At 48.7% G+C, this 14,732-nt stretch overlaps 1 protein-coding gene across 4 annotated transcripts in view; it reads left to right on the forward strand.

Annotated features, from left to right (window-relative positions):
- Nucleotides 1-1,027: 1,027 nt before the first annotated feature.
- The window catches only part of TBL1XR1 (transducin beta like 1 X-linked receptor 1), a gene marked incomplete in the record, with an annotated part of 115,069 nt that continues 101,364 nt past the window's right edge, over nt 1,028-14,732 (forward strand). For 2 of the 4 annotated variants that reach the window (NM_001396224.1, NM_001396223.1), the window contains 2 exons: nt 1,028-1,395; nt 1,664-2,786. The remainder of the gene's footprint in view (nt 1,396-1,663; nt 2,787-14,732) is intronic. The other 2 variants (NM_001396226.1, NM_001396225.1) reach the window with 1 other exon arrangement.

Below are 14,732 nucleotides of genomic sequence, written 5' to 3' on the forward strand. Positions count from 1 at the left end.
GTGCCACCTGCTTTTCTTTAAGCCGAACTCTCAGAAGGGTGAGGTTTTCCTGCTCCTCACAGCACCCACTTCAGAAGCAGCGCGGTCACGCTCTCCTCAGCTGGGCGCTCCCAGGATCTCGCAGCACCACGTGAAATACAGGCGGGATGGTTGGCCTGTTGTGAGGAGCTCATGGAGCCACCACCGTCGGCTCCACAAGCATGAAAGCAAAGCTCAGAAGGGGAAGGGGCCTGGAGCGGCGGGATCCGGCCCTTCCGTTCGATGGCCTTTGTTTCTCTGGTGGCAGACTAATTACTCCCACCCTCTCTGCAGAGCTGCACGCGGCCATGTGATCTCAGTGCCATGAATTATAGATGCCCGACATATCGCACCCGGCTATGATGGTTATTTTTTCCACGAGCACGGCATGAATTATGGAGAGGCCGCTTTGCGTGGGTAACATGACCCATCCTGGGCGCGGGGCCGGGGCTGCACAGCCCTGTGAGGCCTTCGCGTGGCCCTCCCTGGCCTTGGGCAGAGCAGACAATGCACAAATAGACGTGGGCTCCGTGTTTATAGGGAAAATGACGGACTTTGCGTGCGGACAGCCTGGAGATGCTCCCGTTAGGGCTGTGGGGGGCACGCGGGGCTGTGGGAAGCACGCAGCGGCAGCCCCCGCTCCTGCACCAGCGGCCTCCCCTCACCGCGAGGCGGGAGAGCCGGCCCCGCCCCCTCCTGTTTTTGCACGCGCCTCTCTTCGGAGCTGGCGGCAGCGCGCCGGGAGCTGCGCCTCTCTTCCACAGCGGCGGTACCGCCGCCAGCAGCCGGGCAATGCCCGCGCGCCGCGGGTGACGTCACCGTGTTATTGACTTTCCAAGTCTGAATGACTGAGCACCCGGGAGGGGGCGGGGAGGCCGCGCCGCGCGGCGCCCGGCCAGGCGGAAATGGGCGCGAGCGGCTGAGCGGGGGAAGGGCGCGCGGCGGCCTCCAGAGGGGGGATGGGAGGGGGCGGAGTGTGGGGGCGGGGCCGCCCCCCCTCCCTCAGCCCGGCCCCGGCGGGAGGCGCCGCGAAATGGCGGTCGGGAGCGGCGTGGCCCTGGGGTGGCTGCCCTGAGGCCGGGCCCGCTGGCGCCGAGTGTGAGTGCCCCCACGTTCTCCTCACCTCCGGGCTGCGCCCAGGCACGCTGCTTCTTTCTGGAGGTGCCCTCGTAACCCCGCTACCGGCCGAGGGGCCTCCTGAGGGGCCGAGCTGCGGTGCCTGGCGCTGGGCCTCCCCCTGCCCTGACCCGGGGCGCGGCCCCTCCGATCCTCACGGCGTGGTTCAGTGTGCAGAAGGGCAGGCTCCGGGGAGGCCTCGTTGCTCCCTACTGTACCCTGAAAGGCTGTAGTGAGGTGGGGGCCGGCCTCTGCTCCCAGGTAACAGCCACAGAATGAGAGGGAATTGCCTTAAGTTGTGCCAGGGGGGTTCAGGTTGGATATTAGGAAACATTTAATCTCAGAATGAGTGTTGATTGGCACGGGCTGCCCAGGGAGGTGGTGGAGCCAGTGTCCCTGGGAGCGTTTAAGAAATGTGGGGATGTGGCACTGAGGAACGTGGGCAGTGGAATGGTTGGATCGGTTGGGGTTGGACTTGATGATCTCAGAGGTGTTTCCCAACCCTAACGATAGCATGATTCATTTCTAGGTGAGCGTGGTGCTGTCATTGTGATCAGCAGGCATCCAGTGTGAGCATTCAGCGCAGCTATCTGCAGAGAGGTTCAAATTGCAGGATATGGAAGCACCTAGGAGCAAAAACCCCAGTATTCATTTCAGTGCATGTATAGAGTGCTTAGAGCCCAGGCCGTCACCTACCACAGGACAGAGCACGGGGAGAAATGGCAGTATTGTGGCTGAGCTCTCCTGTCGCTGACCAACAGGACATTGAGACGAGACAGATGCAATGATACACGCATTCACAGGTGCAGCAGAAGGAAAGGAAGACTTCTGTCAACGATTATCTATGCAAGCTGCAAAAGCAGCATTTGCAGTAGCTCTCCTGGGCCCTGAGAGTGCTTCGTGAGGCGTGCTGAGATGGATAGGATTTATAAACCGTGGATGGGTATTTCCTACAGTGCAGCGCTCTCGGCAGCGCTATTCCATGAGGCTCTCTGTAGAAGACATATATGTTCATGAAAACATTTTATAGCCCTGTTGTGCTGGGATTAATATCAGATAAGAAAGTTCAGACCACGTGTACTTTGTTCTTCCCAGCACATTTCTAAGTCCGCAAATAGGAAGGAGCCCACGGGAGCATATGACTATTAAGTAACTAATATACTTCCCAGTTGATGCAATTTTGGCATTTCATAGTTTTCACAATAATTTACAGACAGTGCAGTTCTTCAGAAGCAGACAGCATCTGCGTGCACTTTGAAAGATGGTGTCTCAATCTACAGATACACAGCTGTGAGTGATGTGCCTTGTTATATACAAGCTGCAAGTCAGCACTGTATGTGCTGTTACACTGAATGTCACTGACTGAGCCTGGTGGTACTCAGTCACCCAAACGTGCTCTGCTTTCCCTTCACACTGCCATAGGGGTGTACCTGATAAAGCACCACATCTCCTTGCAGCACTGATGTTTTGTACTGGACAAGAGCAGCTCACGCTGCATTACGCACTGTATTGCCACAGCCAGCAGTGCACACACGGAGCCTTTCTGTCTGCCTTGGGGAACTTTTGGTAACTTTTGGCCACGTCCTGCTTTGATGGAGTCAGTGTTTGAGCCAACCAAAACCACACGAGCTGTGCTCCCAGGAAGGAGTATGGTAAGCTAAGCGAGTTGTGGGGAAGCTCTTAAAAGGGGAACTGAACTCGTTGTGCTGAACATGTTTTGTTTTATATTAGCCTTATAATTTTAGGCCTAATGTTTGGTTTGGAAGCTCAAAGCCATGCTTGAGCCTGCAGCTGCCAGCTCAAGAAGAGGCTGTGGTGTAATAGTCATTTAATTCCTCCGTGCTGTAATCTGATGGTGGGATGTGCTCCCAAGCAGCTTTTAGGTCTGACTGGGGAACAAAATCAATCACAGAATGCACATTACAAGAAAAGTGCTGTTGGTGTCAATTACCTAAGCTCTGCGAACGTAACTCTTCTAATTTCCTGTTAAATCAGTAATGTTACCAATCTTAGTCTATTATTTTAATTAGGACTGTGACTGCAGTTGCTAGGAGCTGAGCAAGTGCAGACAAATGTGAATGTGTAATTAGTCCCGCAAATGAGTGGCAAGTGGAATGTGTCAACAGCACGGGTGGTTACAGCACCGGGTGCAGCAGGAGGCTGAGCGCTTTGGGCCAGGTTCCGATCCTGTTGGCCTCAGTACCAGCCCAGCATGACTCCTCCGAGCTCAGAATCACCCCAGATGTGAGAAGGGGTTTGTAGAGTCTGGGTCTGGCCCACAGTCATCGTGCTTCCTTGGTGCTGCACTGTGGGCTATTTTTAAAGCACCAATGTGACCAATCTGGTCAGATATTTTTGCTGGGATGTTAACTGTACACCAAATGCTGTGGGCTGCTTGGAGGACGTGGGTGATCCCAGCACCAACAGGCATCAAGTTGCAGCCCTCTAGCAGAACTGCAGCTCCCAGAGCGGGCAGGGAATGTCTTGGTTCTTTGCTGTACCTTTTAAGCTGAGGTCCTACCTCCCAGCTTCTGTCCCATCTGACTGCCTCGTGCACCCCTGCGTGTTGACAAGGGTGACAGTGCACAGGCAGCATTGGCTACTGGCCTTGCTCAAAAAACAAGCTGAGGACAGAATCCCTGGCTAAATATAAAGCTGAGATGGGGAAGAAAATGTGGCATCACAGCTCAATCAAAGTTAAGAATGAAAATCTTAAGTTGCTGATGGTGTATGACCGTGGGCTGCTTGCAGCAAGAGCCATATGCCTAGAGGTCCAGCCTGCCTCCAGTATGCAGTGCAGAATGGCACAGGAAGGAGAATGCTGCTTTTATTAGCACTTGGCTATCGGTCAGCAGTCCATGCTCCACAAATAAATGAACGGGCTGGGTGCGTGTCATCCCAGTTCACATGTTACAGAAATAACGCTGGACTGGAACCAGAGTTAACACAGCTGAGGTTTGGGATGCTACTGGTTTGGAGGACAGAGGATGGCAGAGTCTCGTTGGGTGCTACCTGCTTTTGGAGGCAGACCTGATCTCTGCAGCTCAACCCGTCATCTGCACCCTGATTTCCATGCATTAGTGAATCATTCTCTCATTTCACTTAATAAGGTACTTCTTTTGGAACAAATAGACTCAGAAAACGTCAGAGGTTAAACACATGTTAGATTTAGTCACTTTTCCAAGACAAAAATGTTGCAGAAATAGTTGATAGAGAGCAAATACTGTGAGGTTTTCATGTGAAGGTTGTTCACAGGGGACCATGCACACGACTGCTGGGCTCTCCTCTCCTGGCAGTCAGTGCAGGAGTTGTGCAGCACGGTACAGCGTGGGGCACATGTGCTGGTGCCCTTTTGCTCCTGTATGCCATGGGAAGGTGCAAACCAGATGCCCGACGCTGGGCAGTGCTGGCTGGGTGAGCTCCTTTTAGTTGAAAACTGGTACCTCGGGATTGAGGCCCATGTGATGTCATGTATACGTAGAGTCATCCATAGCCATGAGATTGCACAGCTAGCTCGTAATGTGCATGTTAATAAGGCTATTAAGGTTTACAAATATTCTGTTCTTCCTTACAGTTTATAATTTAATTAATTGTCAGTTAATTGTCTTATTTTCCCCCTGTGATTGATGTCACTGAGTGGGATTAGGCAGCATCAGATTATAGAGAAGGCAGCAATGAATGCAGCATCCTATGACAATATGAAAGGAGATGTTTTTATGGACAAATCCTTTCGGACATGGATGAATACCTCAATGAGATATCACAGGGTATCAGCTCCATACATATTGTAATGGGATCATTAGTGGAGGTACCAGCTGTGTGAGGTTTGTATTCACAAGCCACAAGTCAGTATCAGAGAAATATTCTCTCCTTGGAAATGTTTGCCAAATGTAGATCTTTCCCTTTTTACAGAGCCAATGCTCAGTTTATATAAAGTGGGAAAATACTCTATTAGGCCCATGGGACTGCTCCAGCTACCCCTGAAGTCAGAAGCGGCAGGGGAGCCTTTGGCTTCTGTGGTGGAGGAAGGAAACCTAAATACAGGCCTTTTCAGTAATATTATTCCCAGGGGGAAAAGCAGAGAGGAGGGTTTTTCATCAAAAGGCAGGTGATGTGTGCGTGAGCCAGGCAGCCCTTGTATGAGGGGCACCTTCGTTCCTAGGCAGGAAAGGTGTGAAGGCTTCCATCCTCACCGAGCACAATTTGCAGGCTCTCTCCAGGTTTGTTCTCACCTCCAGATGCACATTTGCACCAGAGGCATCCAAACAGGCTGCCAGCAACACTCCTGCGGATGCTGTTCTGCATGCAGGCTGGTGCAGGTCTTAATCACGGCAGTCCAATGGGTCACCGAGCTCCAGGTTGGCTTTTAACCTGCCTTCCGCGGAGCATCAAACTGGAGGTGCTATAGAAATTGCTTCAGGCATTTTGCCTTCCCCCAGGCACTGTGGATGAGCAAGGGCAGCGTGCTCCGGTTGGAAGGGCACACCGACAGCTCCAGGGCCGGCTGCGGTGCCAAGGAAGGGGATCCAGGGTAAATGAAAACCCAGTCCCGTGTGACTTTTGACCAGTCTTTGATGTCATTTCAGCAGAATAAACCTGGAGTGATTCCAGTGACTTTGATGTGAGTAAAATCAGACTCTGAAACTCTGCCAAACAGAAAATAACCCGTATGTTCCCGTCTGGGTGGGTGTGCAATGAGTTAGAACCCCTGCATAAATCAGCACAAGCTAAATAGGTTATTTCTGAAGCTGTAATCAGAACAAGGAGTCAGCCAAACCACATCTGTCTCTTTTAATTCATTCCTTCCATTTTGGGGACTTAGCCTTTAGAAACAGCTATCAGTGATTACATAAAAGAGATTAGCTAACATTTCTGCATAAATCAAGGCCAGTGCAAGATGTTTCCTGCAGGCGTTGCGAAAGCCACGGCTGGCGGAGGGCAGCGGTGCGAGGGCTGGGTAGGGCCAGGCAGAGCTTCGTTGCTGCTCCGAGCTGCCCTGCACAAAGCAGGCTCAAAGAAAACCTGTGTGGGATGGGGAATGGTCTGCCTCAGGTCTGCGTGGTGGGTTTTTTTCATGTGAGCAAGTTTCCTAGCCAAGATACATGACAGAAACAATGGACGGAAGAGGGGCAGGAGAACCTTACTGTAAACCAGATTTCCATGTGCTAATGCAAATCAATCTTGCTGTTAAAGAAAAAGCCGAGCCAGAACGTGTTGCAGCTACTCTCTTAGCGCAGTTGCTAACAAAGTGTCTTGATGTGAACACTGTTGTGTGACTCAACAAATCCTTGTTTGCTTCTTTTTTTCATTTCAATGTGATTTCATCATTTTTGCTCTGCTAACACGAAGGGTGAGGCTTAGGGTCACGGAGTTGGAATTTCCCTTTCAGTGTTGTCTTACTGCTCATCTCCTATTCTTTCTCTTTTTGCTGCAGGTCAGAGCAGATCTATGCTGAGGTTGGTGGGGAAGGCTCAGCCCTTCTTTCCCATTTGATCTGCCCTGGCTGGAGAGCATCTACCCCTGTGCTGTCCTTCCACCCACCATCAATATGTTCGCATCCGAGCTTTTCTACTAAGCCTTTAAGCCAAAAACACCAACAGTAGTCTTGAGTTTTTCATTCTTTCATTTTTGAGGGACTGAATTTGAGACACTGCTGCTGAGTTTCTATGCTGCCAAATAGCAGTAGGTCTGTTAGCTGCTGAGTGCTCACTGCTTCTCAGAGTCACGGTATTTGTTGCTTGGAGTTCTGCTGAAAACCTTAGGAAGACCTGGGAAATACCGAGAAGAGAATGTATCACTTAGATTCACATTCCTTTCTTTCTAAGTACAATTTAAGGTCAGCTCCTTAAGCATGATGAAACCAGCTACCCAAAAGCATTTAGTGCTTTCAAAATTAAAAAAGAAAGAAAGAAAGAAAGCAAAAAGGTCCCCATTCCCTATTGAAATGCAGAGGAAATACATGCCCAGGAATATATCTGAAAATGAAGCTGGTTATCTTTCTTCATCCTTTGATCTCAAGTGTCTTTTGAAATCTGGCCTTCAAGTGATATGCCCAAGGATGCATGAAATCAAGCACTGAATCTTTATCTCCTCCACTTGTGCATCTCTGCACTGTGATTCACAACACAGATCCATTCCTCTCCAGGCCTATTTCTGACTCACAGTGATCAACAAGACGAGTTCCAGAAATAAGGACGCTGGGCAGCATCACGGAGTGGGGGAATGAGGACACCCTCATCTCCTCCTGTCTGGGCTGCAGCTGCATTTGGCTCTGGATTCTCCCCAGAAGTCTGAAGAATGTAAAGATCTGCCCCTGATCCTTGACCTGCATTGCGGACTGTAGATCCAGTCATTTCTGAACTAGCACCCATAGACAGTCTGAGGGCTTCTCATGCTGGCGGTGCAGGAGGGAGGAGGGTGCCCAGAGAGACAACCGCTGATGTAGTGAAGGGAAATCTGAAGTTTCCCCTCTGCTTTTTCATGCATAACGGCATCTTTATGCCTCATTTCCATCTTCACAGCTCCTGCAATTTACATAATGAACATTTGCAGAGCCTGAGATCTAGGTTCACTTTGTATCACATTGACTGTAGATGACCTTCAACATATCATCAGAAAAGTTTCCCAAGTGGTTTTCCCAAAGGGTATGGCTGTGAAACATAAGACCATCAGGAAAGGAGAAAAGGAGAATAAAATCAGATTTTGGAGATACCTGCCTTTCAAAGATGTATTTTCTACAGCAGAGGAAAAAAAATAGAATTTAGAAAAGGAGTTTGGGACTTAACAAGTAGCTTCTTTAAAGCCAGTATTGGTAGAGGGCCCATCAATAAAGGAATTTAGGTAGGTTTGCTTTTCCAGATCTGCAGGAAGAATATTTCCATAACGGTGCATTTGAAGAAGTGTTAAGGTCATAAAAAACTAAAACCAGAGTGGCAGTTTTATTTGCATTCCTTCATAAACAATGGCTGTAAATGAGCGTATCCGTTTTGGCCACCTGATCAGGTCCTACAACAGGAAAATTCTAATGGCACATTTGGGGCAGTGGAGGCAGAGATTCAAGATGATGGAGGAATCCCAACCTCAAAGGTCAGAGCAGGACAGCAGGGTACGAGCAGGCACCTGCAGCCTGTTGTGCCTTCGTGAAGGTGTCAGGTGCAGCTGTGATCCCTCCTGCTAGCAGCGGGCAGTAGGCAGGGGGTGATAAAGCAGGAGCTGGGGAACTGAGCCCTTTTTCCTCTGACACACCTCCACTAAGCACTGCTCTCATCAGCTCCTGTCTGGTGGTCCTGGCAAGTTGCATGGCTGCTGTTACACTGCACAGTGTTACACCAATGCGGAACAGCAGCAGAACAATTTCTCCAGTTGTCATTTGGATGCTGGGTAAGCGCGACTCAGGGATAATCTCTCATCTAATGAGTGCCTGTGAGTTTTCTTCTGTTGTTTGGACTGTCAAGCTGGTGGTTGTTCACTGCAGTAATGGAGGGTACTTTGAAAGAAGAGATGCATTTTACAAGTGACTTAAGGACTTTATTTGTATAGAAAACTAGCTGAAAGTTGAAATACAGAGGCTCATTCTGGTGATGGAGGACGGATCTCATGTTAGCTGTCATAAGACTCCTCAGATAAAATGGACCTTATGCACCAGCACGATAGGCATGCTAGAAGTGGTCTGGCACTGTTCTCATCACCACAGACCAGGTGTGTAAAAAGTACTGCTCTAAGCAATAAGCACAAGCTGCTAGAAAGAAAGCGTTTCTGATTCCTTTGTTCTTTTAGAATGGCACCTTGTGTGTTCCTTCTTGGCAAGCATGTGTTACTTACCTGCTGCAGCTGTGTGGTTGCTGTTAGCTTGTATTTGCTGGCCTCTTCCGTATTGCAGGAAGTTTATCAGTGCATCCTGTGTGGTTTGATGCTACCCCTAGAGGGTCAGCTGCAGCCTGGTGTTCCTTACCAGCCTTTCCTTCGGTGTGGTCTGGCTTTCTCTCCAGTCATTAGCAGAAGAGAAGTTCAGAAGATAAGTTGCATGTTGCAGAATTTCAACCATGGGACCAAATGTGAAATGGAGCTGGTGGGGAGGGGCGCCCCACTGAGGTCCCTGTGACGGCCCCCATCCCTGCGGGAGGGATGCTTTCTCCTTCCATCTTTTATTTTTTAATGATACCTTATAGTGTTTAATAATTCAATATATACATAATCCAAAATAAGCACACTAATTAACCTTTGTTTTGAGAAATTTAATTAATGCTTAGTCTCTGTTCAGACTCTAAACAGTTTGGAGTGGGAAAGGTGCCACAGGGAAAGTGTGACAGAATATGTTCAATATTGAGCACCTTCAATTATTGAAGCAGAAACGTGGGCTGGGCCAATTAAGAAAGAAAGAAAAAAAAAAGTTGTCATACAGTCATGTGTGTGCTAAAATAACTGCATGCGGTGTTCCCAACAACTCATCCCGCAGCAGAATGGTAAAGCATTAGGCACACAGAGAGCAGCTACATGGAGGAGGGAGTCTGGCCTGAGAGTGCTTTTGCTGCTTGTCAGGAAGCCGTGAAGCTGGAGCTCTGGGAGGGAGAGGAAGGAACCCCAACTCAGTTGCTGGCCGTGCTGCCCGCCCTGGCTGAGCAAAGCTGGGCTCTGCATCCCACTCTGTGTCCCAGAGAGATGATGAATTTTCTGAAAGGTCAGATGCTGTGCTGTGACTCACCAGCACTCGTCCTCTGCAGCCCAAATGCCTTCAAAATACATCACTGTATGATAATAATTTGCTCCAAATGCTCAAGCTTTAATATTCTTCCCCAGCTGAACTGTAAATAAAATTATTTCCTAAGAGCACTTATTTGAGCTTGATTATTAAATACATTGCCAAAATCTGGTCGGTTAATATACTGCCTGCTACTTGAGCTGAAGTATCTAGAAGACAAAGAAAGAAGTAAACGAAAAGGAAATCAACATTTTGCTAAATTGCATGTTTTTAAAAATCCCGTAATTGAGGCTGCTACTTCATTTCCATTTGTAAAACAGATTGAGTTCCCTTTCCATCTACTAATGGATTTGGTTTATCTCTGATACTAATTGCAGCATTTGCGTGGCTCACCCAGGCTGCTTGTGACAGGACGTTGAGCAAGGAGAGTCAAAGTGCTGGGCTGTGCCGTGAGGTGTCATGTGGGAGCAGTGCTCTGCATTGAGCTCTGCTGAACTTCAGGCCCTTGGTCTTTTTCCTGTGGCTCCAAAGCCTGGGTCAATCAACCAAGATAAACTTGTTAATTTGCTGTCAGGATTATGTGCCTCAGGTCTCACTTGAGAAGCAGTGGGAAGGCTCAGGTGATAATAAGGCGATACCAGACTGTCTGGATGTTTAATTAAACTTGGCTGTGCCCTCTTTGACCTAGTGATGGGCTGCAAATGTCACCAGAACAAAGGTTGCTCGTGAGGTTTGCACGCCTACCTCTGCTTTGCAGGGTTGGTGACAGAGGTGGGGGTTTGCACCGTCTTCCCTCATGTTTTCACATCACCTCTGGGAAGGGAATTGTGTTCTGAATCTCTGGGGGAAAACAAAACAAACTTTGTGTGTGATGAATAAACCTTTTCTTTGAATCTGCTATAGCAAAGGAGTTTGTGTGCTTCTGAATGAAGCAGTATGTATGATTTTGGGACTCGGGTCTCATGGTAAATGGAGAAAACACACTGTTAACACCTTAGCCAGTGTTCAGCTCCTAATTAGCAGCAGGGCTGCTCCTGCGCTCAGCTACAAACTGTGTGTGTTGCTGGGGTGGGAGGCAAGCAGCTTTCCATAGCATTGTCCCCCGGAACGTGGGCTGTATCAGCACCCTCAGGAGCAAGCAAACCGAGGATTCACGTTTTGGCTTCCATTGTTTCATTCTACGTTTACAAACAGAGGCTTTATTATTATTTTTAAGGTGCTCTTGAAAGCAATCCATCAGATTCCCAGGGAGTTCAGCGTGGCAAAGAAAGCCCCAGCTACAGAGTCGCCTTTGTGGAGCAGGTCTGTGGGCACTCTGCCATCCGCGCAGCAGGAGAGCGTTGTAATAATGACACCAACATCTACCAGATGTCTTCTGGAGGATTTTGTTTCAAGATGCATGGCTGCTAGCTCACAAGAGTGTGTGGGGGGTTTTCTGCCCTAATATACATGATTTGTTTAAAAACTTTGCAGGTGTTAGAATTTTTATTGAAGTCAGAGAGCTGAAAAATTATATACAGTCGGTGAGGTAATGCTTTCTCCCCTCAGATGGGAGCAGAGAGTGTACACAATCTGTATTGAATAAGGGGCAGCTGTGTTGCCAGCACAATTTTATACATCTGAAAACTAATCCCAGCCATACCAAGCCAGCCCTCTGTTCCTGCAAATTCTTGCAGACAGCAAGAAAATCCACCGATCGCTTGCTGCTTTCCTCCAGAAGCTTGCAGGGCAGACCCTCCCCATGGCTAGTGATGGTGGGGGACCTCTTGGTGCAGCTCTGTTGGGGCCAACACCGCATCTGGCCAGCTGAAAGGAACTCCGAGCCCCCCAGCTCTTCCCAAAGCCTGCAGCCTTGCCCCGACAGCTGTAGGGAAGAGCTGGTGGGATCAGGGCTCGCAGTGGCTTTGGGGAGCAGGACAGCTGCTTCCTCTGTCATCACATCGTGCAAGGATTTTGTTTCTTTTCCTCTTTCTCTTGGCTTGATTCAGCCGCTAACTGAAGCTGTAGCCTGTAGAGATTTGAGATTTTTTTTTTTATTATTATGATTTTTATATAGGTAGGTTGTAATGTCAGGATATGAGGTTGAAAGGGCAAGTCTGAGTCAGCCCTCCGATGAATTCTAAGTATTTCCTTTCTACGTGGATGAGATCCAAAAATTTATCTCGGTTCAATAAGCCCCACTTATTTCTGATGCTCGTTCACACAGACTTTGAATCCTTTGTGTCTGCAGAAGAGGGCTGGTCATTTGGGTTCAGCACAGCTCTTTCCTAAGAGCCTGGGATGTGCAGAGTCAGCAGGGGAAATATGTTGGGGTGGCAACTGAAACGGGCCATTTTTCCTTATATTTTAGCATATAAAATGTATGTATAAATACATGTGTGTAGAGGACAAAGGTGTTGCAGACTGAGGCCTCCCTGTCAGGGTCCCCTGCACCAAATCATGTTGTTCCTTTGCCTTCTGCGTCCCTGGGCCTGGGCTGGGCATGTCCAATAGGGTCTCTCAGCTGCCTGAAGCAAATATTCCCTTATTTCATTCCAGGCTGTCTTTCCCCCTATGGTTGAATTTTGCTCAGCATAATGATTTGAGGGCACCATTTTCAATTTCCTCTACGGAGCCAAAATTAATACTATGTTATGCCATAGTGCAGCAGAGCGAGGCTTTAAGCATCCACCAACAGTATGTGTATCTCAAAATAACCTAATGGCTTCTAGAAGCCAATACTGCTTAAAGCCACTGCCGTAGTCCACTGTAAATATCTGTAGTGCCTGCCTGAACTGCATCACTGGAAGAACAACACTAGTTGGTGCCTGTCACATGCAACATCCTGAGTTGGAAGGGGCCCGCAAAGGTCGTCAAGTCATTGACTGAGAGGTGCTGGTTCTCATTTTCCCCCCATCTGCATAGGGCAGCTCCTCTCCATGAGACTCGTTTCCTCAGTCCCCAGGCCTGGTGGGCAAAAGTTAAGGATTTCAGTTTGTGCCCTTCTGCTCATGCCTTGCCCTTTACCAGGGAGATGCTGTTTTGTTTTGAGAAATACATTTAGGTGACAGAAAGAGAGGAAAGTTCATCAAAACACTGCATTGTAACTGGGGTCCTTGTGGCTGCCTCCTGCTGTCTCAAGGGAATTTTGGCCCCCTACACCTCCTCCACCATGGCTCACTGGGACCAAGCAGCACCAAACAGACTCAAAATGGTGACAGATGGACAGATAGAAGTCAGCTGGCCATCTTGGTTTATAAGAGCTTTTGCTCACTGTGTTCCAGAGCTGCTCAGGCTTTTCATTCATTTAGATGCTGGAGAGCTGTGCTTAAGTGCTGGCGTGGACTGCTTGTAGGAGCAGGAAACCGCTCCCCTTATCCTCGCTTGATCTTTGGGAGTTAAATATGTGCCCTTGTTGGCAATAAGAGCATCGCAAGGGGTGGGGGGGAAGAAATGTTAACACGGATGTTTACCTTAATTTCTTGCTTTGTGTGGACTGGGGAAGCTGGAGAAGAGAGGAGCTAAGGGACACAGGTCTGCAGAGAAGGGAAAAAAGCTCTCTGAAAGCCTGGAGAGGTTGTGTCGGATTGAATCTGTAACTCCCTTGATTTTTGCAGTGGCTTTTCTTTGTCCTAGCATTTTTTTTTAATTGTTATTTAAACTCACCATTCTATTAAAAGAGAAAGATAATTGCTTTTTCTTTCTTCTGCCGGAGCTTCTCAACATGATTAAGATATGGAAAACAAATGACTGGATGTAAGGATGATGTAATGGGTAGAGACAAGCCAAAGTCACTGTGGCCCGGTTTAAAAACCATGGCATTTCTCCAGGATCTATTTGTTTCTCTTAATATGGTGATTTGTTTTTATATATTGCTCTCTATAATTATCATCACGCTATGGACTTGCTGGCTCTAGGTTCAGTGTAATATAAATCCAGAATTAGTCTAGTGAAGTCAACGTCAGATACATTTGCTTTAACAACTAAACTAGGTCCTATTCTCGTTTATCCTACTGTAGCTCCAAAATAACTCTACCAAAGCAAATACAGCTCCTCTCTCAGCAGGGTTTTCTGAAAAGCCCTTGTTGTGCTCTTTGGCTACCCCTCCCACCCTCGTGCTGCACTGAATGCTGCCACGCTGCTCAGTTGCGCCTCTTGCTATGGCTTTGGACTCAGCCTTGCTTTAAGCCCATCTATGTTTGCCCAGGCTGGCAAAGCAAGGATGTCTTGGTTGGAGCCATCCCCTCCCACTATGCCATTGGTGATGCAGATTGGCATTTGGGCACAACTCTACGGCAGACCTTAGATGAGACTGAAAAGTAATACTCTTGAACTTAGAAGGTTTGAGCACCATATTTATTTGTAATACTGAGTCTAGAGACAACTTTTAGAGGACGAGATCCCTTGGTTTCTTTACTGGGCTGCTCTGGTGAGCCACACAAGGCTGTGGTTCTTGGGAGTGGATGGAGGAGCTGACTGCCTCTGATCATCACCAGCCAAGCTGGGTCTTTAACTCATGTTTGTGATCTCTAGTCACCAAAGCCAGAAACAGGGCGGTCGTATGTGCTGATCCCTGACTGTGTTCCGGGGTCTCAGCTGTCATCCAGGGGTCTGAGTGCTGAATTTGCGGGTGAAGGTGGAGAGGCTCAAAAGAGTATGGCTGAGTCTGGGGAAAGCTACAACAGCTCTGTGAAAACTACAAAAGGAGAGTAAGAGGGCTGTGAATATGGGAGGCGATGCTGAGGGCTGGGGAGGCAGCGGGCGAACAGCCAAGCTGAGGTTGAGAAAACCTCTGCAGGCTGGAGAACAGCCACACAGCTGGAAGCCATCAGGGCCGCGGTGCTGGGAGCAGGAGGGCAGGCACATGCTGTGGTGTGCTGCTGGGTGCCGTGTCGGTGCTGGCAATGCGAGGGCTTGGCCA

This window comes from Gallus gallus, chromosome 9 (genome assembly GCF_016699485.2).
Source record: "Gallus gallus isolate bGalGal1 chromosome 9, bGalGal1.mat.broiler.GRCg7b, whole genome shotgun sequence".
In the NCBI taxonomy this organism is placed as follows: domain Eukaryota; kingdom Metazoa; phylum Chordata; class Aves; order Galliformes; family Phasianidae; genus Gallus; species Gallus gallus.